Source organism: Trachemys scripta, chromosome 5, assembly GCF_013100865.1.
Source record: "Trachemys scripta elegans isolate TJP31775 chromosome 5, CAS_Tse_1.0, whole genome shotgun sequence".
Lineage (NCBI taxonomy): Eukaryota > Metazoa > Chordata > Testudines > Emydidae > Trachemys > Trachemys scripta.
Window position 1 is genome coordinate 65,347,732 of NC_048302.1, and position 26,188 is coordinate 65,373,919.

Genomic DNA, 26,188 nt, shown 5'->3' on the forward strand with positions numbered 1-26,188 from the left:
TTCTTTAAGACAAACCTTTAATGATTCTTCTTTCATTAACTTTCATGTCTCTTGAACTCTTCCTTAGATTTTTACCCTGATTCCTCAATAAACATCATTGCACCTTCAGGTTTTGCAATGCATTAGGAGAATGCATTTATCTCCTATAAACATAAGCTTTCAAATACACCACAGTTTCTAAGCAGTTTCTAAGTCAGACTCACAGAGATACATAATACTGACTGAGAGACCATACCACTAGCCACAGCATGAACAGCAAGACACCCTCAACTGCTCATTTAATTCAATGGGAACATGAAGGGGTTTCCCACCATTTTGCTGAAGGACTGCACTGCTACATCCTGACCTACACTGTTATTGTGTGCTTAGAAGAGAAGATAATCATTTTTTTTATTAGGGGTAGTGATAACAGAATCCATTGCAAATTACAAGCTGTGAACGCTATTACACTGGAATGACCATGTAACAATTTAATCCTTTTGAGCTCTGCCGGTTGTGTATCACCACATTGCTCTGTCTGTACTTCTTTAAAGTGCAGTTTTATTGAAAAAAGCACTGTGGGACTATTGGGGATAGAAGATGTGATACAAGGCAAGATATTATTAATATTTTTTAAAACCACATGCAGGACTTGCTTCTGATCTCACTGCAGTCAATGGGATTTTTGCCAGACTTCAATGGGACTGGAATGAGGCCAATAGCAAGTAGATAGTGAGAAGGGAAAAATCTATTGCTGCTATCAGAGGTTGAAAAGTTGCTTTAAATTCAAACTCTGAGATCTTGTGGCAAAAAAACCCACATTTTAATCAAGTGTCCATAAATTCAGCAAATGAAGGGCTAGATTGCTGAACTCTCAAAACCAACGTCTTTGGTAAGACTATCCTTTAAAACAGGGGTCGGCAACGTTCGGCACGCGGCTTGCCAGAGTAAGCACCCTAGCGGGCGGGCCAGTTTATTTACCTGCTGACACGGCAGGTTCAGCCAATTGCGGCCCCCACTCACCGCGGTTCGCTGTCCCGGGCCAATGGGGGCGGCGGGAAGCGGCACGGGCCGAGGGATGTGCTGGTGGCGGCTTCCCACCGCCCCCATTGGCCCGGGACGGCAAACCGCGGCGACTGGGGGCCGCGATCGGCCGAACCTGCCGCATCAGCAGGTAAATAAACTGGCCCGGGCCACCAGGGTGCTTACCCTGGTGAGCCACATGCCGAACGTTGCCGACCCCTGCTTTAAAATGTAAGACAAATTAGAGGAAGGAGGAGAATCATTTGCTTAAAGAACAGATCTGGGAGTAAAGAAATCTAGGTTCCTAGTTCTTCCCCAGAGCACTTACGTGACCTTCAAATGGTCACTTATGCCCTCCATGACATTCTGGGATGCATCCCAACCAGGGCTCCTCACAAACAGACAAAGCATGTAGGTCAGATCCTGAGTGTCTGTTTATAGCTGCAGCCTGCCAGCACACTGCAGTTACACTCTGGCTTCCACTAGCCCTGGTTACCACTTGCAAAGTGACCCCAACACACTCCCAATCCCAAAATTTCCCCCAAAATGTGTATTCTGCACTGTCCAGCCCTCTGGGACAGTTCCTCAGATTTGTCACCTAAAAATAATTGCTCAGATTTGGGAATCTCCCTCACATCCTCAGCCATGAAGACTGATGCAAATAGTTCATTTAGTTTCTCCGCAATGGCCTTATCTTGAGTACTCCTTTAGCATCTCGATCATCCAGTGGCCCCACTGATTGTTTAGCAGGCTTCCTGCTTCTGATGTACTTAAAAAAATTTGCTGTTACTTTTTAAGTCTTTGGCTAGTTGTTCTTCAAATTCTTTTTTGGCCTTTCTAGTTATATTTTTACACTTCACTTGCCAGATTTTATGCTCCTTTCTATTTTCCTCAATAGGATTTAACTTTTTAAAGGATGCCTTTTTGCCTCCAACTGCTTTTTTTACATTGTTGTTTAGCCAGGGTGGCACTTTTTTGGTTCTCTTACTCTGTTTTTTAATGTGGTGTATACATTTAAATTGAGCCTTTATTATGTTGTCTTTAAGAAGTTTCCATGCAGCTTGCAGCAATTTCACTTTTGGCGCTGTACCTTTTAATTTCTGTTTAACGAACATCCTCAGTTTTGTGTAGTTCCCCTTTCTGAAATTAAATGCTACCATGGTGACCTGCTCTGGTGTTCCCCCCCACCCACAGGGATGTTAAATTTTATTATGTTATGATCACTATTACCAAGTGATTCAACTATCTTCACCTCTTGGACCAGAGAAGTCGTCTGCTTCAGAGATAAAATGTGCTATTTATTATGTATTTTGATGTGCTGAATTCAAATATGACAATTAAAACAACTGATTGGCTACTGTTTCTAAGGTATTTAAGTTTTTACATTTTATGTCTATGTATATTGTGTAGATAGTAGAGTTTTAATCATAAATTGTAAACCTGGGTCTTGTCATGTGTTTATGGTTGCTTTACATGATAATATTTCACCTGTCCTGTTTATGTAACACTTTAAAAATCAGCAAAAGGGTTATATAAATTTATTATGAAACAAAAGGCAAAAACTATTATGTACATAGTTTAGTCCTATTCAGTGTCTACTCGGCGCTTCTTGGCTTGTCTCTTGTATTCATTAAATGGAGCATCTCTTGTCACTGTCCAGCAATAGTCTGCATGACTTTGGGGGCAGCAACCATCTTTTTGTTACGTGGGTGTACAGGGCCTAGCACAATGGGGTCTGGATCCCCAATAGGAGCATGTGGCTGCTTCTGCGATTGATATAATAAAAAGTATTATTCTTATAATTTTCTTTTTATATAATAAGCATTTCTTTAGTGCTTTAGAACCAGTTTCCACTGGAGAATGCAATTCTGTTGAAATCTAAATGCTTTGCAAAATTATATCAATTTCATCACAGTTTCATTTTGGAGAAGGGTGGGAAAGGTTCTGACACTGTCAAAATACCATTTTGACATTTTTGTAATAAAACAAACATTCTCATTTTCTTTTGAAATGATTTTTAAATTTTGAATTATATTTTATATCAGAATATAAAAAAATCAAATAGACTCAATGATTTTTTTCTGAATTTTCTTTCACAGAATTTCAAATTTTCAGTTTCATTCCTAATCTGTACAAAAACAACTCAAAACTATACACAGAATGGAATTTCCACTATCTGCACAGCTCTAGCCATATGCTATAATTGAAAAGAGGAAGGATGTGGATGGATGCCCAGCTCTATTCTGACTATTATAGATAGGCACTTTCATGCCTCATGATCCCTCAGAGCTATGATAATGTTCCTGAAGAAAAATTAAAATGGCGTAAGTAGTAGTCTGTGTCTTCATCAGACATATTAATGTCTAGTGATCTAGATGCTGATGCCGCTTTCAAAGAAAGTGGTCACAGGAACCCTGTTGCACTGCCTCTCTCAGTTTTAGTCAGTCATTCTTCATTCAGAAAGCAGCAGTGACAGAGTGGTTTTATCAAGCTGGGCTGTGTATCTAGTTATGGTTGCTGTGGAAAGTAAGTGGCTGATGAAAATCAAAGTTAAGGCTCGGTTATAGACATTACACTTTTGCTTCACAAAACATCAAATGTAAAGGCTACCTCAAGATAAAAAATATGTTGGTTATTGAGGCATTCAAATTTTTTTCAGTGATTCTACAGGAACTGCCAATTGCTTGCAGATGCATCCGAGCCAAGTTATGGCAATGAAGCAAGTGAGAAGCCACTGGAATGTCTATTATAAAATACTAGTAGGGGAAGATGTACTTAGAAATAAATACAGGAAACTGGAAAAAAAAGAGTCATCATATCAAATGTTGACATTTTAAGGAAACTTTTGTTTTGTTAAAAGCAACAGAGGGTCCTGTGGCACCTTTGAGACTAACAGAAGTACTGGGAGCATAAGCTTTCGTGGGTAAGAACCTCACTTCTTCAGATGCAAGTAATGGAAATCTCCAGAGGCAGGTATATATCAGTGTGGAGATAACGAGGTTAGTTCAATCAGGGAGGGTGAGGTGCTCTGCTAGCAGTTGAGGTGTGAACACCAAGGGAGGAGAAACTGTTTCTGTAGTTGGATAGCCATTCACAGTCTTTGTTTAATCCTGATCTGATGGTGTCAAATTTGCAAATGAACTGGAGCTTAGCAGTTTCTCTTTTGTTTTGTTATATCTGGTAGGACATCCTCTGGGATGTCAGGTTTGTGTCATGCATTACTTGCAACATATATGGCACAAAGTTGTTGCAGGTTTTCTAGACCTAGATCTGGACCCATCCTGGGACTAAAATGCCTATAACAAACCTTGAGAGGTATGATGAATTACTCAGTATTTGTGTTATTAGCAGAAGGGTTGTTTGGATTCCCAAACCCTTTGGGAATCTGATTTGCCTAAGTGTTTATACATTGAACAAAGTGACATTCTATGAAAATATGAACTTTTAAATTATCCTCAGAACACAAATAGTTTGTGTCTCTTTTAAAACCCCTGTAGAAAAGGAAAAGGACTACAAAAAAAGACCAATGAAAGGTTGCCTAGTCCCATCAGCCAATATTGTCACGCTACAATACTAACCATATCCAACAGTGCTGATTGACATTCTTTCAATTTGGGGAACTTGGATAAACCACCAGAGTTCTTTTTTCATGATGATTGACATTCAAATTCTATTACTAAAAATGTGTGTGTGTGTGTGTGTGTGTGTGTGTGTGAGTTCTAAAGTGTGTGTGTGTATGTGTGTGTGTGTGTGTGTGTGTGAGTTCTAAAGGCAGTCTCTCAAGTTCTTAGAAAAATATGCCAGATGGTGTTTTGCTAGTAGGAAATAAAAAGTTGCTAAGAATGTCTCTACCCCATATTAATTGGGAGTTAATTAGATACTCAAGATCACCTCTTTACCCATTGTATAAGAAAATGTTACCATACCCTGGAGGAAATACCGAACTTGCTTTTGCTAAGAAGGAGATTTGTGGTTGATTATTGTAAGAACTACTGATTATTTTTGGTCAAGAAGCAGCAGCAGAGGACAAGATGGATATTTATAGTTTTGTTTGTTTTTTTAAATATTGAAATCTTTTTCCTCCTTGTGTAGATAAATGAAGACACAGTTTTCAAAAGTGTAAAAAATGGGATAGGTGACCAGAACATTGAAGGAGAAAGATGTTGGACAAGCTAATACTGACTCTTGCATATCACTGCTTATTCAATACCTAACAAGATATACAGGTTTCCTAGCTAGCTGAATTAGCCACAATGCATTCAGTTTTCCCTAACCTGAGAAATTCAGTCTTCCTCAGACAAAGTTATGCTGAGGAAGTACAGAAGAGATGTAACATCTCTGTGTCAGTGCCAGGGATGGTCACCCTCAACACCGGGAAAGGAACAATAGGCAACAACTCCTGGTTTCTAAAAGACTAAGGACTGGTATTAGGCAGAAAGGCTATGAAATAAACACTTTTCTTTTTACTGCCAAGAGCAGAGGCACTTGGAAATAGGCTGAGGGGCATTACAACTACAATTTCTTAGAACACGCTGCTAAAGCAAATTAGGCAACATATCTAGACTGTAGGCCACATGGCGGGATAATTAATTATTCCCTAAAGAAGGCCAGCAGAGACAAAACATCTGCATATGTACTATAATGCAGAGGCAGGGCTGGATTAACCTTTTGTGGGCCCACATATGGAGCATGGCATGGGTGGGGGTGGGGGGTCGGTCCCTGGACTAAGCAGCTGGCCAGGGGCATGGCATGGCAGGGGCAGCCCAGCCCAGTGCGAGGGCACTATTTACAAATTGGCAGTTGCCAGACGCATAGGGTGACCAGATGTCCCGATTTTATAGGGACAGTCCCAATATTGGGGCTTTTTCTTATATAGGTACCAATTGCCCCCCACCCCCGTCCCAATTTTTAACACTTGCTATCTGGTCACCTTACAGATGCACAGTGGCCTGCCCAGTCCTGTGCTGCCAGAGTGCCCCTTCCCCTCGGGGATGGGCCCATGCCACGCCACAGAGCCCCCCCCCCACCCAACACTGGAACAGCCCTCCAATTCCCTATGGCCAGAGTGCCCCCAGACCCACTATGCCCAGCGCCCCCCCCAGACCCTGCCACAAATGCACAGCGCCCTGCACACCACCACCCCGCCCAAAGCCCCACTGCCCGCAGTCCCACCACAACTGCCCAGCACCCCACACAGAACCCCCACTCCCTAGTGCCCCAACACACAGACCTACCAAACCCTCTCACAGCGCAGCACCCCTTTCCCTCCAGACACCCCCTTCCCCACACCCTGCTTCCCGGCCGCATTCACTGGCCCTGCTGGGAGGTGACAGTCTGCTGGGCTGTGCTGCCAGTGCAGCCATGGCTGGTCCCGGGGCGGGGAATCGCTCCAGCCCCTCGGAAGTGGTGCGATCAGCCAGACCAGGGCTTGCCCCAGCCGGGCTCCCTCAGGACCCACCTGCCTGGAGGGGTCCAGCCAAGCCCTCCAAACTGCCCCACCAAACTGGCCGAGACTGGCCAGGCTTCTGCACCAGTCTCAGGTGGCTCAGCTCCAGGGAGACAGGTGGTACCCCAAAGGTGGTGAGAAGTAGAGACTGCCCAGAGCCGTGCACTGGGGTCTGGCCAGGGGGCAGAGAGAAGTCGGTGGGTGGCGCCAGGGGGTGAAGAGGAGCCCTTGGCGGGCAGGCTGAGAGGAGCAAGTGGTGGGCAGGCTGGGAGGAGTCAGCAGGCTGGCGGGGTCTCAGGGCACAGTGCAAGCAGAACAGACCAGGGCTCCTTTTGAGCATGGTCCTGGCTCCATGGTGCCGCTGGCACCATTGTAAACCCGGCACTGTGCAGAGGAGTGTTCTTTATTTTAAGAGACCATGAAAACTGACTAACAAGGATTCAGGGAACCTAGTTACACAGTTAAAAGTTGTAGTATCTCCCTTGTAACTGAGTTACAAACTTGTGACTTGTTTATAGAAACTAAGCCTTTCCAGTAGAGTCGGTCAGAAAATGGAATTTCCTTTCTGCTGGAAATTTTAACATTTAAAATTCAGTTTTCCTTCTCAATTAGAATGAAAAGATAACATTTCAAAGTTTCAAATGGAACAAAAATTCTGGAAGTATCATATTTGGACCTAGCAACATATTTCATTCTTTCACAGGCGTAGTTAAATGGTTCATTAGCCTTGACATTTTTGGCTTACTTTGCAAAGGCATACAGTTTCTGTTGCACTCTTACATAATAGTTCTGGCAACGTTTCATTTCTTCCTATGCCTATGCATTTTTCAAACCAAAACCCCACACGATGACTCAGAATTCTAGTATACAATGTGGTAACTAGTTCTTTATAAATAGATTCAAGTAGAGATAACTGATCACGTCAGAAACCAAGTCTTTTCCAGGCTTTGCCACCAACAGTCAAAAGATCACACCGATTTTTATTGGAGAGAGTGTTTTGGTGGCTGCTATTAAGAACATTTCATCCAACCTCTGCTGTTTCAAGAAAGATTCATTTATAAGGTTAGTGTGTACATACTACAGGAACATAAATGTTTATCTGAAATACACGTTCCATTTGGGAAGAAGGTGAGCTTGACTTGCTGTAGCCACTCAGGCATTAAAATCAATTGCGAAATTTCCTATTCTTAATAGCAAAGGGAATCTCATGCTAGTACCAGTTATGGAATTCCCCATCCCCAACCTTAATCTTTCCATGTTTTTGTAGCATCACCTGGAAAAAAATATTTTAATAGTTAGTGAAAATCTGTCAAAAATATGGCAGAATTTTTTTCTTCTTGTTCTTCTTGTTGAAACAAAATATATTGCAAATTTGATTCAATAGGCATATATGCCAAGGCACCTGCATAAGGGAACCTTCTCTGTTTGAACTCCAGAGTCTTTATATACCATTTAAAATTTTCATTTATTCCAGTACCTTTCAACAGCTTTGGAAAATATTGCTAAGACCCGCTGCCACTGGGAGCTATTTTAAAATCCCATCTGTTTTATTAACCAAGAACGATATACTGTAGTTTATATAGAATTTGATGTAAGAGGTTGCAGGTTGAAGTTTAGGATTTTAAAATTTCTTTTGATTAAAATTGTCAGTCTTTTAAATAAAATATGTTAAAGGAGTTAGGGACATTAATGAAACATTCTGCCAATACAATAGCAGTAAAGTAATAAGCAATACAAAGTTGTAAAGAAGCTAAAATCTTCTGTGAGAAGCAGGGCCGGCTCTGGCTTTTTTGCCACCCCAACCAACCAGTAAACAAACAAACAAAACAAAACAAAAAAATCGGTGTGGCTGGAGCAGCAAAGCAAAAAAAAAAAAAACCTGCGGGGCGGCCGGAGCCAGGGTCCAGGGGGACTCCCTGCGCTGCGGACGTGCCCCAGCAAGTGCAGGGAGGGGAAGAGGGGGGGAGACAGAGAAGAGGGGCGGCCAGGGCTTCAGCAGGGCGCTCACCAGGCGGCCACGACCGCCGCGCTGTCTGCCGGGAGGGCTCCGCGCTGCTCCAGTCGGCGGGGAGGAAAGGACGCGGGCTGCCTTACCGGGCTTGCTACAGACCTGACACCGGCTGGGACACACGGAGTGCGCTGCCCACTCCCAGCAGGGCGCTTCCCTCCTCTGCGCCACTCCCCCCTACACGGCGGCCGGATCAACAAACAAAACAAAAAACAAACAAACAAAAAAAGCGGCCGTGTCGCCCTAGGATTGGGCGGAATGCCGCCATGTAGAATCTGCCGCCCCAAGCACAAGCTTGCTTGGCTGGTGCCTGGAGCTGGCCCTGGTGAGAAGCAACCAGCACATTTTTGTCTGCTCAGAAATAAATATATATAGTCACAAAAATCATGAGTATAAAATATTTAATATTTGACAAGCCTCTCTAATAGAGATGAAACCAACAAGATTCTCAAGAAATTACACTGAAAGCTGATAGAAAGGATAACATTTCTATTGAGTTCTATACATTTTTTAGGCCACGCTATTGAACATAATAGGAGTTAAGTGAATTTAATAGAAAATACCTGCCATTGAAATCTTTAGGCAGGTTTACATTTTCTATAGAAATTTTTTCTGTTAAATTCTAAAGAAATTTCCAATGAGGGTTGAGTAATGTTTGATGCTCTAATGCTGGATTAGGATCTACTAGCAGAGGTGATGTTATGGAAGTCCCCGCAACTCAGTGGAGCTCCACGAAAGGTCCATAGAACTTGATCCTGATGCAGGATTAGAGTTTAAGTTACTTTGAGCCACTGCTTGCAGGTCTTGGTCCTAAAAGAGGTTGAAAACAACTCCTATTGACTGATGTGGGAGATGTGATGGTTCTGAACCTCTGAAGAGGTACATAAGCATATCTTAAATGCTTTACTATTATATTTCTCATGGTTTTTCTATAGCCTTTTGTATTTAGTTATTATTTAATAAATGAATGAGTGTCTTTTGACAGTCCTTTGGCAAATAATGGCTGTGCTATGCAAATACATTAGGAGTAAGTGCAAGGGATACAAGAGAAAAAGGTTGAGTGCAACAGAGTCATACATCAACAAACCAATGGTGTGTATCTTTCATATTAGATGTCTACAGTTTTTCTAAAATAAAAGTGGTCTGAAAGTCTAACTAAAGGATCATTTTAAAATCAAATGATTAAACTAGGGGCATATATTTGGCCTCTGTTTGAAGGGGGCATTTGCAACTGCAAACTTTTCACCTGCATTTGTGCCTGAAGTTTATTTGTATATATAAATCTGAGAAGATGCACGTTTAACCAGGGCCGGCTTTAGGACCTGTGGGGCCTGATTCAAATACCCGGCGGCGGTCCAAGTCTTCAACGGCACTTCGGCAGCAGGGGGTCCTTCACTCGGCTCCGGGTCTTCCGCGGCACTGAAGGACCCCCCGCCACCAGAATGCCGCCAAGGACCTAGAGCGGACCACCACCGGGTGAGTAAAAAAAAATTTTAAATTAAAAAGGCACTTAAGGCACGGGGCCCTCTTAGGCATGGGACCCGATTCTGGGTAATTGGGGGAATCGGCCTAAAGCCGGCCCTGCGTTTAACTACCTGATTGTAAATGTTAATCAGGAATTTAGAGGTGCAACTACTCAGATTTTCATTGCAAGCAGGAAGGATGGACCTCAGCATGGCTGAAGACATCTCATTTAAAATCTCACTTACAGAGTTTGTCATAGTTTTCTGAACTTTAGTTTTTTAGAATAAGAAACATAAGGCCAGATATAGAAGGGTTTTTTATTTAGTCCTCCTTAATAGAGCTGATCAGAAAAGCCAACAGAACCATATACTTTGAGGAAACACAGTTCTGTCTAAATCAAAATGCTGTGTGAAAACATCTCAGTTTCACCAAAATTTTGTTTTGGAGTTAAAAAGAGGAAGATTCCAACATTGTTGAAATATCCTGTTTTAACATTTTCAGAACAAAACACTTTAAATGTTATTTCAATTTTTATTTTATAATACAAAATAATAAAGTCTAAGTCAAAACAAAATGCTTTGATCAATCTGAAATATTTATTTTTAAATTTCTTTCATGGAGAACCTCAATGGTTTCAGGTTTCATTTTTAGTCAAAACAAAAAAAAGATCCAAATTCTTAAAAACTTTCATGGAATGGAATTTTCAGCTCTACGCTTACCCTGTCAGAGTTTTCCAATATCATACAACTGCAGCTATGAGCAAAAAAAGACAGTTGAGCTGGAGCCCCTTTTTAATAAAAAGGAAGGAAGATAAGATGAGAGGACCTCATTTTTGGAACCTGCTCCCCACATTCTCTAAAATAGCCTGAACTGGTTGAGCTTCAGGGTACATGGCTAGACTTACCTCTTTAATAAGCTTTGGGGCTGGAGGAACATAAAAAGGATTTATATTCGTGGGGAAGTGGGAACTGTTTGGATTTAACTTTGTTATGATTAGTCATATTTTGGTTTAATGCCAGAAGGGACCACCGTGATTATCTTGCCTGACCTCCTGTATGAAGCAGTCATAAAACTTCCTTGAATTAATTCCTATTTGAACTAGAGCATATCTCCAAAAAAAAAATCCAATCTTGATTTTAAAATGGCCAGTGATAGAGAATCTACCATAAACCTGTTGTTCCAGTGGTTAACTGCCCTCACTGTAAAAAATATGAACCTTATTTCCAGTCTGAATTTGTTTAGCTTCAACTTCCATCCATTGGATTGTGTTATACCTTTGTCTGCTAGACTGAAAAAGCCTAATATCAAGTTTTTGTTTCCTATGTAGATGTTTTTAGACTGTGATCAAGTCACTCCTTAACCTTCTCTTTAAGATGAAGATTGATCTCCTTAAGTCTAAAGCTCCTAGCTTTAATTTTCATTTGTATTTTTAACTTTTGGAAAGGGGTTTTGATGGCACAGTACATTGTTTTGAGCAACAGATTGATGTTACCCAGATACTGTTAAAGGCTATTTATTGGACATGGACAATGTGCTTAGCAGTGTTAATGACACAGATAAACACGGTCCCTGCCCTAAAAAGCTAGAATCTCTGTGTTTTAAGATGTCACAGACAGAAATATTACAAGGCACATGTCTCCCAACACGTACAGTACACCAACACTATGAGCACGTAAAATGTGCTGATTCAATCTGCATCCACTGACATTATTCCTCCTGAACTCACAGCCTCACTGTATGGAGACTGTCCGGATTAAGGATGGTTGCTGCTTCCACTGGAGTTTGCTTACAGAGCAACATGAGAATCTCCTTTCTACTTAATCACACGCAAGCACTCAGCTTGAGTGCTGAACACCACCATTCAGAAGCTGACCACTAGATTGTTGATCAAATTGCAAGAGGATGTAGACATATTTGTGATCTGAATCTATGAAGGCATCCCTATAGAATCTATGAAGGCATCCCTATATAGGCATCCCTATATATGGTTGTATGTAAAGTAAATAAGGTTTTTAAAATGTTTAAGAAGCTTCATTTAAAATTAAATTAAAATGCAGAGCCCCCCGGACCAGTGGCCAGGACCTGGGCAGTGTGAGTGCCACTGAAAATCAGCTCACGTGCCGCCTTCGGCATGTGTGCCATAGGTTGCCTACCCGTGCTATAGAACATGATATGCCTGAGATTAATCCATGCTGCCACTGGATGTCACTGATGCTCTGCTTGTATAACATACATACTGTAATTAAATGGGAATTAAATGTGATCATTGAAGAGAAGACCCTTCCCCACGCACACACACACATACATAATGTGAAATTATAAAAGAAATAGACGTGACTGAAAGGTTAAATTATCAAGGTGTACAAATTGTATAGTTCAATGGTATTGATTTCTAAGGGATTAATGCAGGGGTAGGCAACCTATGGCACGTGTGCCGAAGGTGGCACGCGAGCTGATTTTCAGTTGCACTCACACTGCCTGGGTCCTGTCCACTGGACCGGGGGCTTCTGCATTTTAATTTAATTTTAAATGAAGCTTTTTAAATATTTTAAAAACCTTATTTACTTTATATACAACAATAGTTTAGTTATATATTATAGACTTATAGAAAGAGACCTTCTAAAAATGTTAAAATGTATTACTGGCATGCGAAACCTTAAATTAGCATGAATAAATGAAGACTCGGCACACCGCTTCTGAAAGGTTGCTGACCCCTGGATTAATGGTTCTATCTATAAATTGGTACTACATCACTGTGTCTAACAGATGTATGCTACAGTCTGAAAGGGAAAAGACATTTCAGTGTCTCATAGTGATTTGATACAAGATAGTGCTCAAATTGAGGGTGGGGACAAAGATAGTTATACTAAATCCCTACTTTAAATCCTGCCAGTTGGTAAAAGCTGCAAATAAGAAAACCTTGTTGAGAAAGAGTTGAGGTATACATACCATCATTTTATTTGAAGGGATGGTGAAAAGTAGCAATTCAAGACCCTAGGATGCAGAGGAATAATTGTTGCAAATATACTAAAATGCCAGTGATACCAAATAGGTCTCAGCCCTCATTGTTCCTGGGTTGTATTTTTGTTAATATCATAAAAATATAAAAGTTTAGGAAATCCTACCTTCTGATGGGTCAACATGGAGAAAACCAGGCACAATACAAAAGGTTGGAACAACTACATCACATATTATATTAAGAATGGCTATTGACAGATATAGAGAATTTCTAACAATGTATATAGTTTGAAGTATATTTGCGAATAGAACTCTGATATGTAGTAAAGGCCCAATCCTCTAAAGGGCTGAGCACCTTAAACTCCCTCCCCTGTTGTGCTTCATGGTTTCTGCTATTTTTACCTTCTTTTTCTTGAGATGTTTAAGTCTTGTAGGAAAACCAAACATGATGTTCTCTTACAAGCAAGGAAACAATAATACAGGAGTGGGAGGGGAAAGGGTAGCCTGAGCAATGACCTGATATGGTTCTTTTATCTCTACCCTGAACTCCCTTCGTTCTGCTTCATTCCCTTTTTCTCACCACCACCTCTTTCTTGAGAGGCTTTTAAAAACTTATTTTCTTGTGAATAATTGGAACTTCTGAATCAACGATCTCATTTCCACTTAATCACACACAAGCACTCAGCTTGAGTTCTGAACATCAGGTCTCAGAAGCTGACCACTAGTCTGCTGATCAAATTGCAAGAGGATGTAGATATATTTGTCAGCTGAATCTATGAAGGCATCCCTATAGAACGTGATATGCCTGAGAATGAACCATAATCTGCTGTGGAATACTACACTGAAAGGAATGAACAGGAGTCTCTACCATCTTCATGAGAGCATGCAGGCCCTGAGTTACTGTCCAAATGCACCACCTTCCTGGGATTTGCTTTTATGTGTTACTCAGAAAACACAATACAATACAACCTCAGCCTACCCAAGCTTGAGTTTCCAATCTCTCTGTTACAGCTCTCTCTGTGTGCAAACAGCCCACTTGCACTTCCTTTTTGACTCCACCTGCCACAATGAGTTAACAGAATGTATACAGGTTTCTAAAACCTCTGGACAATTGTCTGCTTCCATGCTGAACGTGGGCACCTGACATTCACGGGGATCAGAAATAGTCCAACCTTTGACACCATCACCATCTCTGCGGTTACTGAAGAAGATGGAATTGCAGGTTTTGGAATTGCAACCACAAAGAGGCTACATGACTGCTACTCAACAGCCCAGGTGTAATAGGATGGTCTGTCTCTAAGATCTGGGGGATCTGGATCCAGCCAGCCCTGTTTGATTACACTGCTCTACAGCCAAAATGCTTCTGAAATAAATGTAGTCAAACTTTACTAATTCTGGGTCACTGAGAATGAAAATGATGCTTAAAATTGTTGATTGGCTCTAGTTTTCAAGATATGCTATTGGGTCAGTATATACGACCCTTGACTTGGGAATGGCGGAGGATAAGTGAGTTATAAAGGGAAGGGATCTCAATTTAAACAAGAAATGACTAAAATACATCTTTGACTGGATCTATGAATAAATCTATGACTGGGGTTTGGACAGTACTTGCTTTTTAGGCAAAACAATGAATGATGCAATCTGAAGCTGGTATTGCATCATACATGATATGAATTGCATCATGTTATTCCTAGAAGTCATGGATGATGCAATCAGAACTAAGCTTACATCACTCTGCTGAACAAATTGCCCTATATCAGCTCTAGAAATCATACAGTGTCGTGCTCTCTTATTTGTCAGTGTTTGATTTTGCAAAGGGACACATTTCTGTTTAGCCAAAGTGAGCAGAGATGCCTCGTACTTGTGTGAACAGTGCAGATAACTTCTGCTATGTTTGTGGTGAAGTGACTTTTGCATCACAAAAGCGCAGTATAACCACTCTGGTTAAGAAAGCCTATCAGCTTTATTTTGGCTGCAAAATTGGAGATCAGGACAAGAGGTGGGCACCACCCATATACTGCAACACTTGTGCAACAGATCTTCGCCAGTGGTTGAACAGGAAAAGGAAATCTATGCCTTTTGCAGTGCCAATGATTTAGAGAGAGCCAACAGATCATAACAGCAATTGTTACTTCTGCATGGTGCCTCCAGTTGGGAAAGGTGTGTCAAAGAAGAAAAAGTGGACTGTGCATTATCCAAACATTCCATCACCTATATGCCCAGTACCCCACGGAGAAGGACTGCCAGTTCCTGATGCACTAGAATCATTCTCACTTGAGTCAGATGAGGAAGAGGAAGAGGATGAAACTTCTGGTCCTGAACCATCAATGTCACAGGACTCACATTTTCTCCCATCCTCCTCCTCTGAACCACACCTCATAACACAAGGTGAACTGAATGACCTTGTCAGGGATTTGGAACTACCCAAGAGTAAGACAGAGCTGTTGGGCTCCAGACTACAGCAGTGGAATCTCCTGGCAGGTGATGTTAGGGTTTCCATGTTCCGTGACCGTCAAAAGGATCTTGTCCCATTCTTCTTCATGGAAGGTGATCTTGTAGGCTGCAACAACATCGATGGTGTGATGGCAGCCCTCAACATCGTTCACAATCCAGATGAGTGGAGACTGTTCACTGATTCATCGAAGACGAGTCTTAAAGCTGTTTTACTGCCTAATGGCAATGTTTTGCCATCAATTCCAGTTGGTCATGCAGTCCATATGAAGGAAACCTATGACAACATGAAACAACTTTTGAGGTGCATAAACTATGACCAACATCAGTGGCAGCTTTGTGGTGATTTGAAGGTTGTTGCTCTCTTGCTTGGTCTGCAGACAGGATACACAAAGTACTGCTGTTTTCTCTGCGAATGGGATAGTCGTGCAAGAGATTCCCACTACGTCAAGAAAGATTGGCCACTCCGACAGTCATTGAAGCCTGGGAGGAAAAGTGTTCAGCATCCACCACTTGTTGAATCAAGGAAGATTTTGTTACCACCCTTACACATCAAGCTGGGTCTGATGAAGAACTTTGTCAAGGTCATTGACAAAACACAAGCAGCTTTCAAGTACCTCCGTGGAAAATTTCCAAGGTTAAGTGAAGCTAAGATAAAGGAAGGTGTCTTTGTTGGTCCTCAGATTCGTGAACTTCTTCGAGCTGATGCATTTGACCATGCACTGTGTGGCAAGGAAAAGACGGCATGGAAAGCCTTCCAGTTAGTGGCAATAAATTTTCTCGGAAACAACAAGGCAGACAACTACAGGTTGCTGGTGGAAAACCTCCTCAAGGCATACAAAAGCCTTGGTTGCAACATGTCACTAAAGATACATTTTTTGCACTCTCATCTAGATTTTTTTCCACCAAACTGCAGAGCAGTGAGCGACGAACACGGCGAGCGATTTCACCAGGACATTGCAACAATGGAGAAACGCTATCAGGGCAAATGGAGCCCATCAATGCTTGCAGACTATTGCTGGACAGTGACAAAAGATGCTCCATTTAATGAATACAAGAGACAAGCCAAGAAGCGCCGAGTAGACACTGAATAGGACTAAACTATGTACATAATAGTTTTTTGCCTTTTGTTTCATAATACATTTTATTTATATAACCCTTTTGCTGATTTTTAAAGTGTTACATAAACAGGACAGGTGAAATATTATCATGTAAAGCAACCATAAACACATGACAAGACCTAGGTTTACAATTTATGTTTAAAACTCTACTATCTACACAATATACATAGACATAAAATGTAAAAACTTAAATATCTTAGAAACAGTAGCCAATCAGTCGTTTTAATTGTCATATTTGAATTCAGCACATCAAAATACATAATAAATAGCACATTTTATCTCTGAAGCAGACCACTTCTCAAAAATTGTAGACCAGTGTTATCAGACCCAGCTGGGAGGAGGTCATAGCCCTATAAAGGGCTATTATAGCTCAGTGAGCAGAAGTGAGACAGGCTCCTTACAGTAGAAGCAGGAGAATTGAAGGGAAAAGGTGTATTGTTCTGTCAGCACTGAGAGAATAAGGGGGAAAGCCTCTGAGAACTGTAGCCCATGGTGGGCAGAGGAATGCCTCTGTTTTGACAATTTGCCTAAGTTTTGTATTTGAGTTAATAAACTGTGCCCTGAGGGAAGGTCCTGAAACTGACTTGGGTGTGGTGCTGAGTTCTTCCTGGACTGGCGAGGGAACCACCAGCCTACATAAGGGCTCTGCCCAATGAGGAGAATTTTCATTCTAGAACAGTCATCTGAAGCCAGGATGGCCCGCAGGTTCAAAGATAGAACACAGCTCTTATCTACTGCAGGCAGTTCTGGCACCATTGCTGCAGTTGTGCTATAATCAGGTGTTATCAGGTTACCTGTTGCTGCAGTAGTAGTTGCTGCTACTATCAATCTGCCATTTTGTCTACTTCTGTGATAACAATGGGCACCCTACATTCAGTATGGTTAGATATATCCCACTGATTGACACTAGTTCTAATAGGATCACTCTTTCAATACTTTTATGCCAGGGTAGGAAAGGAAATCAAGAGGAAATAAACACAATTTAAGCACCCTTTTGGCTGTTTGCCTCCTGGGAGACATTTATTCTGTCACTGTTCCCTTTTTACTGGGGCGACTTCACTAAAACAAGAGGAAACATCCTTTCAGTAGGAATACCATATAGTCCCAGCCATCCCTATGTCAGGTAGATGGTGAATAAAGTAGTGAGTGTTGGTTCCTTTCCCAGGCTTTCATGCTCTCCTGTCTGTATGGATGGAAGGAAGCTAAGTTCCGCTATTCCTTTCCTAGAACCACTTTATTAGCCCATTGAAAAATTTAGCTTTCTATGGTTTCCCTGTTAACTAGGCATAGTTGTCTGATCCACCTTTCAACTGCCTAATGGGCCACAGCTGTCAGCCTCTCTCAAGACTAGATGCCTAAGACAGTGGATGGACTTTTCATGGTTCAGTTGAGGATGCAGTACAGACACTCCATCACATAGGGTAATTAAAGTGACATAGGGTATTCTAAATGCCTTAATTCTCAACACAATCTCCATGACAAATCCTAGTCAGCCTGTAAACCTGTTTACTTCTGTGTAGTGCTCTATTTATCAGGACATTGGTTCTTGGCAACAAGATAATCTGTTTATACATTTGATTCAGTACTGAGTGCATTGCTTATATATAGTGGGAACCATATAAGAACCTGAACAGACAGAAGACAGACAGATATGAAAGACTTAGAGTTTAAAACTGGTACGAGCTTGCCATCTGAAGCTAAAGTCCAGGTTTTTTTTCCTTGCCCTTTTTCCACTGACACTTTCTTACAACTAACACTGTAAGTAAGAATACTGCTTAGTAGAGGCCCAGGGATGTGGCAAAAGTTAGCTACCTGTCCTACTGCTTCCATTACTCCATATGGTTTGCTACCAATCCTGGCTGTGGTAGAACCAATGGGGTGAGAGAGGAGGGGACTTGGATTTCTTTTTGGGTGAAATTCATCATCATCACATCAAGTTAGACCAGCAGAGTTTGAGGCTATTAATATTCTTAGTCAGTTAGCTGCTTATCTTTTTTGTGACTGAGAGTGTAAATTAGAGAGTCATAGAGTCTAAGGCCAGAAGGGACTATTCTGATCATCTAGTCTGACCTCCTGCAAAACACAGGCTATAGCATGCACCCAGCTGGTGTGCAGATGGTATCTAAGATATGGCAATATTTCTTTCATTTAGAATTGGAAATAAGTACAGGAATTTGGATACCATTGCTTGATAACCTCATTTTTAAATGGGGAGTCCGGTATATATAAAAATACAATATAATAAAAGTACAATACTACAAAGAACATTTCCCCCTTTTCCTTTTTCAACAGAGAGCATTGGGAAGCCTATCCTATGGGCTATACATATGCTGGGCTGGAAATGGCAACCATTCTCTTTTCCATGCTAGTATTTGTCCTCTTTGCTGTGTTTGGAATCTACAGTGAAAATACAGGTCACCACCATGGTAAGCAGAAAACTTAGTTTCCTTTTAAAAATGATTTGTGGCCTGGTTCACCTCTGTTTACTCTCCAGTGGTGTAACTCTGAAATCAGTGGAGTTATACCAGAGTAAGCCTGGGTTATGATTAATTACCCTCATTGTTAAAAATCTATGCCTTATTTCTAATCTGGATTTGTCTAGTTTCAGCTTCCAGCCACTGGATCATGTAATCCTTTTGTCTGCTAGTCTGAAGATCCCTCTTACCAAATTTCTGTTCCCCGTGTAGATACTCATAGACTGTAATCAAGTCACCCTTTAATCTTCTCTTTGTTAAGCAAAATAGATTGAGTTCCATGAGTCTCTCACCACAAGGCATGTTTTCCAGTCCTTTAGTTACCCCCTCCACTCTTTCAATCTTGTTATTGAATAGTGGGGGCTGGAACTGGACACGGTATTCCAGTCGCACCGATGCCAAAAACAGAGGTAATATAACCTCTCCTTGTTTCTACTTGAGAGTCCCCTGTTCATACATCCAAGGATCACATTAGCCCTTTTAGCCACATCATCATATCAGGAGCTCATGTTCAGCTGATTATCCACCATGACTCCCAAATCTTTTTCAGAGTCATTACTTTCCAGGATACAGTCCTCCCCATCCTGTAAGTATGGCCTACCTTTTTCATTCCTAGATGCATGGCCTTACATTCTCTGTATTGAAATGCACATTGTTTGACTGTGACCAGCTTTCAGAGTGATCTAAATCATGCTTTATCAGTGCCTTGTCCTCGTCATTATTTACCCGTTGCCCAATCTTTGTATCATCTTCAAATTATCAGTAATGATTTTATGTTTCTTCCAAGTAATTGATAAACATATTAAATAGCATAGGGCCAATAACCTCTCTCTGAACCATTAGAACACACCCACTTAATGGTAATTTTCCAGTTAAAATTCCATTACCACACCTATTAGGGAGTTTTTAATCTATTTAACAAGTATCATGTTAATTTTGTATTGTTCTAGCTTCTTAATAAAAAATGTTGTGTGATACCAAGTCAAATGCCTTACAGAAGTCTAATGCAGTTTTGTTGTAGCCATGTCAATCCAGGATATTAGAGGGATAAGGTGAGTGAAGTAATATCTTTTATTGGACCAACTCCTGTTGGTGAGAGACACAGCTCTGTGTCATTCAAAACCTTTTCTCTTTCACTAACAGAAGTTGGTCCAATAAAAGATATTACCGCACCCACTTTGTCTCTCTTACAGAAGTCTAAATACATTTCATCAACTCTACAAGTTTGGTTGACAAAGATAATCTCATTTAAAAAACCTGACAGTTTCCTGGCTAAAATGTTCAAATTCAGCATTTGAATTATTTTTGTCAGTTTTAACCTCAAAAGATTGAGCCATATCGTCAGCTGATGTAAATGTATGTAGCTCCACTGAAGTCGAGATAAGATTTTGGCCCATGGTCTCTTTAACTCTATGCTCTTCATGCCAAATGTTTGTTCATGGTACTCAGTGACATAGCTTGCTTCAAGACTGATAACCAAAATTCTTTCTTCATTACAGATACTGGACAAAAGTTAAGTTTCTCCACAGAAGAATCGGTTATAATATGATCTGCATTTTCTTTCACTATTGGGAAATATATACTAGCAAAAGAATACAGAGTATTAGAAACTAACTAAACAGATGATATTTTCCAGTTGGTCATTAGTCTTGGGATATTCTTACTCTTTCGGCATCTGCCCACTGTACAAACAAGAACTAAGATTGCCAAAAAGACAGATCAATTGGATGTAAACATTACAAAACAGACTTTGCATCATGTGTGGCAGAGGCTAAGGAATGATTGGCTCATTCCTGCTTTTGGAAAACAGGAAATTTAACTATTAAACATGCCATGAATTTTCATAATAGTTAGCTAGTTTCAGCTCTTCTGCTCTCATTGTTCTCTTTATTGTGTGTCCAGCCAACCTTGTGTCTGCTTTTCATTTCCTCTGCTCTCAATTCTTCTGGTTCTGGACCTCTACTTTAACATCTTGTGACACACCAGACCTCAAAGTAGCACCCTGTAACCCCCATATTCATCATTTATATATGGTTGTGATATTTCATAGGAAGCATGCCATGTAAGATATCATAGGAAAGGTCATGATCTGCTGAAACCCACTGTTCTGTCAAATTACATATATTGTTAGTGTGTATACAGTTATGAGATTTTGCTGTATGGTTGTTATTGAAATATGTTATAAGTTTGGGAGTCATCCATTGCTAGTTCTCCAGTGACAACAAAGGAGGTGATTCACACCAAGGTGGGCATTAAATAACCATAAATCAGCAGAGGAGATGTAAACAGGGATTTACAGTTCTGTAAGAGAAGTACCGTACAATGGGGATTGCTCAACTCCGTGACTCAGCAAGGCCCACCAGGCATGCCTGGGCTAGTTTCTTTCGCGGGACATAGAGTATAAAAAAAGCATCATAAGGGCATCTTTCTCCTCCCCGCACCTGCACTGGCAGCAACAAGAACGCTGGGAAGACAAAGACTTCAACTCAGGAGACTGGTCCCAGGCTTAAAGGGAAAGCCTGTGTATTAAGGACCGTAATCTACCTGTAACATCCAGAGGGGTGAGAAAAACTGCTTGATCCAAATATTGCTCGGTCTAATAAGGTTCAGGATTTAGATTGCATGCTTACTTTTTATTCTGAGGTATCTATCTCTGATCTTTTATGCCTACCACTTATAATCACTTCAAATCTATCTTTCTGTAGTTAATAAATCTGTTTTGTATTTTACCTAAAACAGTGTGTTTTGGTTGAAGTGCTTGGGAAAGCTCAGCTCTGCTTACATAGGCTGGTGTGTGTCCTCTCCACATCGAAGGAGGGGCAGACTGGTAATGAACTTACACTGGTCAGGCTTCTAACCAGGGCAAGATGGCACAGTTCTGGGGTGCAAGGCTGGGGGCTTCAAAGATTTGCTGGTGCCTTTCTTTGTGTGATTTGTGAGTGGGTCCTGGAGCATTCATGCAAACTAGCTGGGTGTAGGGCTCCACATGCTATTGTACTCCATGATAATGCCTGGAGGGGTTTGCTGCTTGCCTCTAGCAAAGCATTGTGAGAGACAGCCCAGGCTGGAGAGTTAAGGGGGCACAGTGGTACCCCAGTTCCAGGTTGTACCCCAGGGAACCCATCACACATCTATATTATATTCTTTAGTTATACCACACCCAAAAGAATCTTCCTGAATATGGTTATAGATATAAAGTGTGTTTCTTCATTAAAAATCTTATTTTTCCCACCTATGACTGGAAAAATCAGACACTCACTTTTTTTTTTTTTTTTGCCTTATTTTCCCCTGTAATGTAGCTCTACTCCATTATTCCTGGCATTGCAACAAAACAGAAAATAACCACACTGACATTCACCAACAACTTTCATGTCAGATCACGGACACCAAAAAGAAGAAAGCCTTTACAAGTTTATTATGGCACTAATGGGCACTAATATGGCACCTACGGCATTAGTCTCAACAGAACAGCCAGGGACTGAATGGGCATGGAGAAGGAACTATCCTCTCAACTGAGAAGAGTCAGGGTAGAGGCACAGGTGTGCATGTGCAGCTGTTGCCCATGTCATACCTGTTCCACAGCTACACAAAGGCCTTCAGTCAGCAGCTTTCGAACAAATCCGAAATGTTGAAGGTGCATATTATTTCCCACATAAATGATGCCAAGCTGAAGCACAGTTGAAAATACATCCTTTAATCTTTTGTGGATTAAAATTGTCTTGACTTGCTAAAACACTGTATTGCAGAATCAAATTACTGTTTCCAGAAACTGATAGGAGCAGCTTTCATAACATTTTGATGTGTGGCTATTTTAATTTTAACATTAGGCTGAAATACGAGAGTATTAGCATTCCTGAAACATTCTTGTTGTAAGAAGAATGCACACTCTTGAGCACCTCTGAGTGCCCTCCACTTCCATTGTTTAGCACTTTGCAAGACTGAGCACTTACTGCAACACGGCCAGAAATCTTCAGCCCTTTACCATTATAATTTTGCATTAGCGTTTTGACTGTAAAATGTATTTTAAACATTTTTAAAGAAAAATTAAACTTCAGCAACATTTAGTGTTTTATTATGTGAGTGCTATAGATAAAAGTATCTTCCTGCCTTCCCTTTCCCTCTATTAAATGATGTAATATTTTGAGGTGCAATTTCCCAATAAACAGTGAAAGGTACTTTGTTAATGGAGAGAGCAGTAAATAATGGAGAGATGCAAAAGGCTACACAAGCCTGAAACCAATTAGCTTTTAGCTGATGCACATAGATTTCCCTGTCTTGATTCTGACCCTGATTTGTCAGAGTAAACCAAAATCAGGTGAATTGAAGCCATTAAGGACCAACACTTCTTCTTGATCTGTGTTTTACAGACTTTCACAATAAAATGACACAAACTAAAGTGAAGCAAACATTTTCTTTCACTGACTACATTAATCTACAAAGAAGACTTTAGAATAGTCTAAACTAAAAACCCCTTTAATTACAGACCTGTCTTGCCAGTTGTTAGAAATAAAGGGAAGGGTAACAACCTTTATGTAAGCAGTAACATAAAATCCCTCCTGGCCAGAGGTACAGAGTCACTTACCTGTAAGGGTTTAATCAGTTCAATTAACCTAGTTGGCACCTGATCAGAAGGACCAATGGGGAAAGAAGATACTTTCAATCTGGGGTAGGGGGAGTCGAGATTTTGTTTCTGCTCTCTTTGTTGGTTTCCTCTCGGGACAGAGAGAGAGAGAGAGAGAGAGAGAGAGAGAGAGAGACAGACCGACCAAGCAGGTAAACCAGCTCCTAAAAGGATCCTGAAATAATACATCTAAAATTACAGAAATTGTAAGTAATAGCAAGGAAATGTGTTAGGTTATCTTTTGTTTTAGCTTGTGAATTTTCCCTATGCTAAGAGAGAGGTTTATTCCTGTTTTTGTAACTTTAAAGTTGAGCCTAGAGGGGAATCCTCTGTGTTTTAAATCTTTTTATTACTCTGTAAAGTTACAGTCCATCCTGATTTTGTAGGTGTGATTCTTTTACTTTCTTTATAATAAAGTCTTCTTTTAAGAACCAGATTGATTTTTAGTGTCCTAAAAACCAAAGGGGTTAGTCTGTGCTCACTTTGTTAACCTATTGGTTAGTATATTATTCTCAAGCCTCCCCAGGAAAGGGGCTGAAGGGACTTGGAGTTCCTATTTCCCCAAAATATCCTCCCCAAGTGGTCCTTTTCCTGAATCTTTGTCTAAATCACTTGGTGGTGGCAGCAATACTGTCCTAGGACAAGCAAAGGATTTGTGCTTTGGGGAAGTTTTTAACCTAAGCTGACAGAAATAAGCTTAGGGGGTCTTTCATACGGGTCCCCATACCTGTACCCCAGAGTTCAGAGTGGAGAGGGAACCCTGACACCAGCCTTTTATTGAGTCACATATCAAGTAGTTGCATTCACTTCAGTGGGACTATTCTTAAGGTATATCTACACTTGGAGGTAGGTGTGTGATTCTTAGCTTGAGGAGAAATATTTGTGCAAGCTCTTATCAAGCCAGCGCACTAAAAGTAGTAGGGTAACCATGGTAGCACAGGCAATGGCTCATGAGAGTGTGTCTCCTGGAGCTGGGAATCACACCCTATATGTAGGCACACCCTTAAAATAAGGCCCACCTCAATGTGAATGCAGATGAAAGATTCTTGCCCTAAATTCCTGGCCCATATTTCACGCTGGGTACAATAAGCATTTCTGTAAATATGCATGCATATATGTGACACTGATAAGATTACTGCATTTGTATGCTTAGGGGCTGGATTCTGATCTCAGATACACTGGTGTAAATGCAGAGTAACTCCATTGATTTTAAAAAAATTACAATAGCATAATTGAGATCAAAATCCAGTCCTTTATTAGTTCAAATATTTTTGAGGGCCACCCATCAGGTCACAGATTTAAAATGTTGACTTATATATAAGGCTACAGGAGAAAGAGCAAACCATATTTTTTCTTCCAATAATGCTATTATTAGATTACCTGAAGATGAAAAGACAGTGTTCAACTTCGTGTGCAGGGAAAGGGTGGCTTGAAAACTTGTGCAGAAATCAATGTCCATCAGAACCAACAGTAGCCGCTCGGTGTTACTGCAATACAAATAATAAACAACACCTTCCATGGGAGCATGAGAATGTCACTGCATTCTGTAGTGTAGTGGTTCCCAAACTTTAACAACCTGTGAATCCCTTTCACTAAAATGTCCAGTCTCGTGAACCCCCTCCTAAAAATGATTTCCAGGGATTTTCTCCTTTACCTGAGTATAAATTATAAAAGCAGTGATCTTGGAAATATAAAATTTGTTTTTATGACATGCTTATTACACACCATTTATTAATAATCATCAAAGTATTTATTACATTATGAAAATGGCAACACTCTTCCAATATGTCACTTTCTTAGCTTGTATTACTTTGAATAAGCCTGTTATAAGACAAGACTCCTATGTTTCATCAAGGAGTATCAGATGTGAAACAGCATGAAGGTATTTAAGAAGCCAACTCAAAGAGTTCCTCTTACATGAGCATTCAGGTCTTGGGCAGTCCAGGCAAACAAACAAAGCTTAAACTTGTTCTTCATAATAATTTTAAAAACAATGCTAGCTGCCTATTTAATTTTAAAAACAGCAAAAAATGTCCACCTCCCTTTCCATTTCTTATAAAGAGTCTTGAAGTTTAAATCTCCTCAGTGTGATAGATATGCTTGCTTTGATCTGCTTAGCTCTTGGAAGTCCAGGGGCATCAGACTGCTGGCCCCGTGCTGCCTGGGGTCCCTAGGGACAGCTCTGTCCACCATTAGGGAATTTTCCCCCCCAAGAACCCCCTGTAACATTTTGCGAAACCCCAGTTTGGGAACCACTGCTGTAGGATGAAAAACAATGGAGATCACCACTACAAGGGAAATGGAAAGTTTCACTCATTCACATCCACCCACAAAAAGCAACAGAGGGTCCTGTGGCACCTTTGAGACTAACAGAAACACGGCTACCCCTCTGATACATCCACCCACAAAGTTCTCAGGATTTTACTACAAATCACTCACATTGTCATAAACCCATCATTTTTATTTAAGTTATGCTACCTCAGAGCTTCATAATCACCCATGTTATCATAATTTTGAAGTTAATATCACAACAGTTAACAAATAGCAACTTAATATATAATTAACGTATAACTTAATGTATAATTAGGATGAAGCTATGTGACAAAAGTATTAACACCAAGTTCCACTACTGAAATTATTTAC

General features: G+C 40.7%; 1 long non-coding RNA gene across 2 annotated transcripts in view; it reads right to left on the bottom strand.

The window, feature by feature from the left end:
* The window catches only part of LOC117877882, a 171,710-nt gene that overhangs the window by 16,309 nt on the left and 129,213 nt on the right, over nucleotides 1-26,188 (bottom strand). For both annotated transcript variants that reach the window (XR_004645839.1, XR_004645840.1), the window contains exon 4: nucleotides 24,926-25,032. This is a non-coding gene — a long non-coding RNA (uncharacterized LOC117877882). The remainder of the gene's footprint in view (nucleotides 1-24,925; nucleotides 25,033-26,188) is intronic.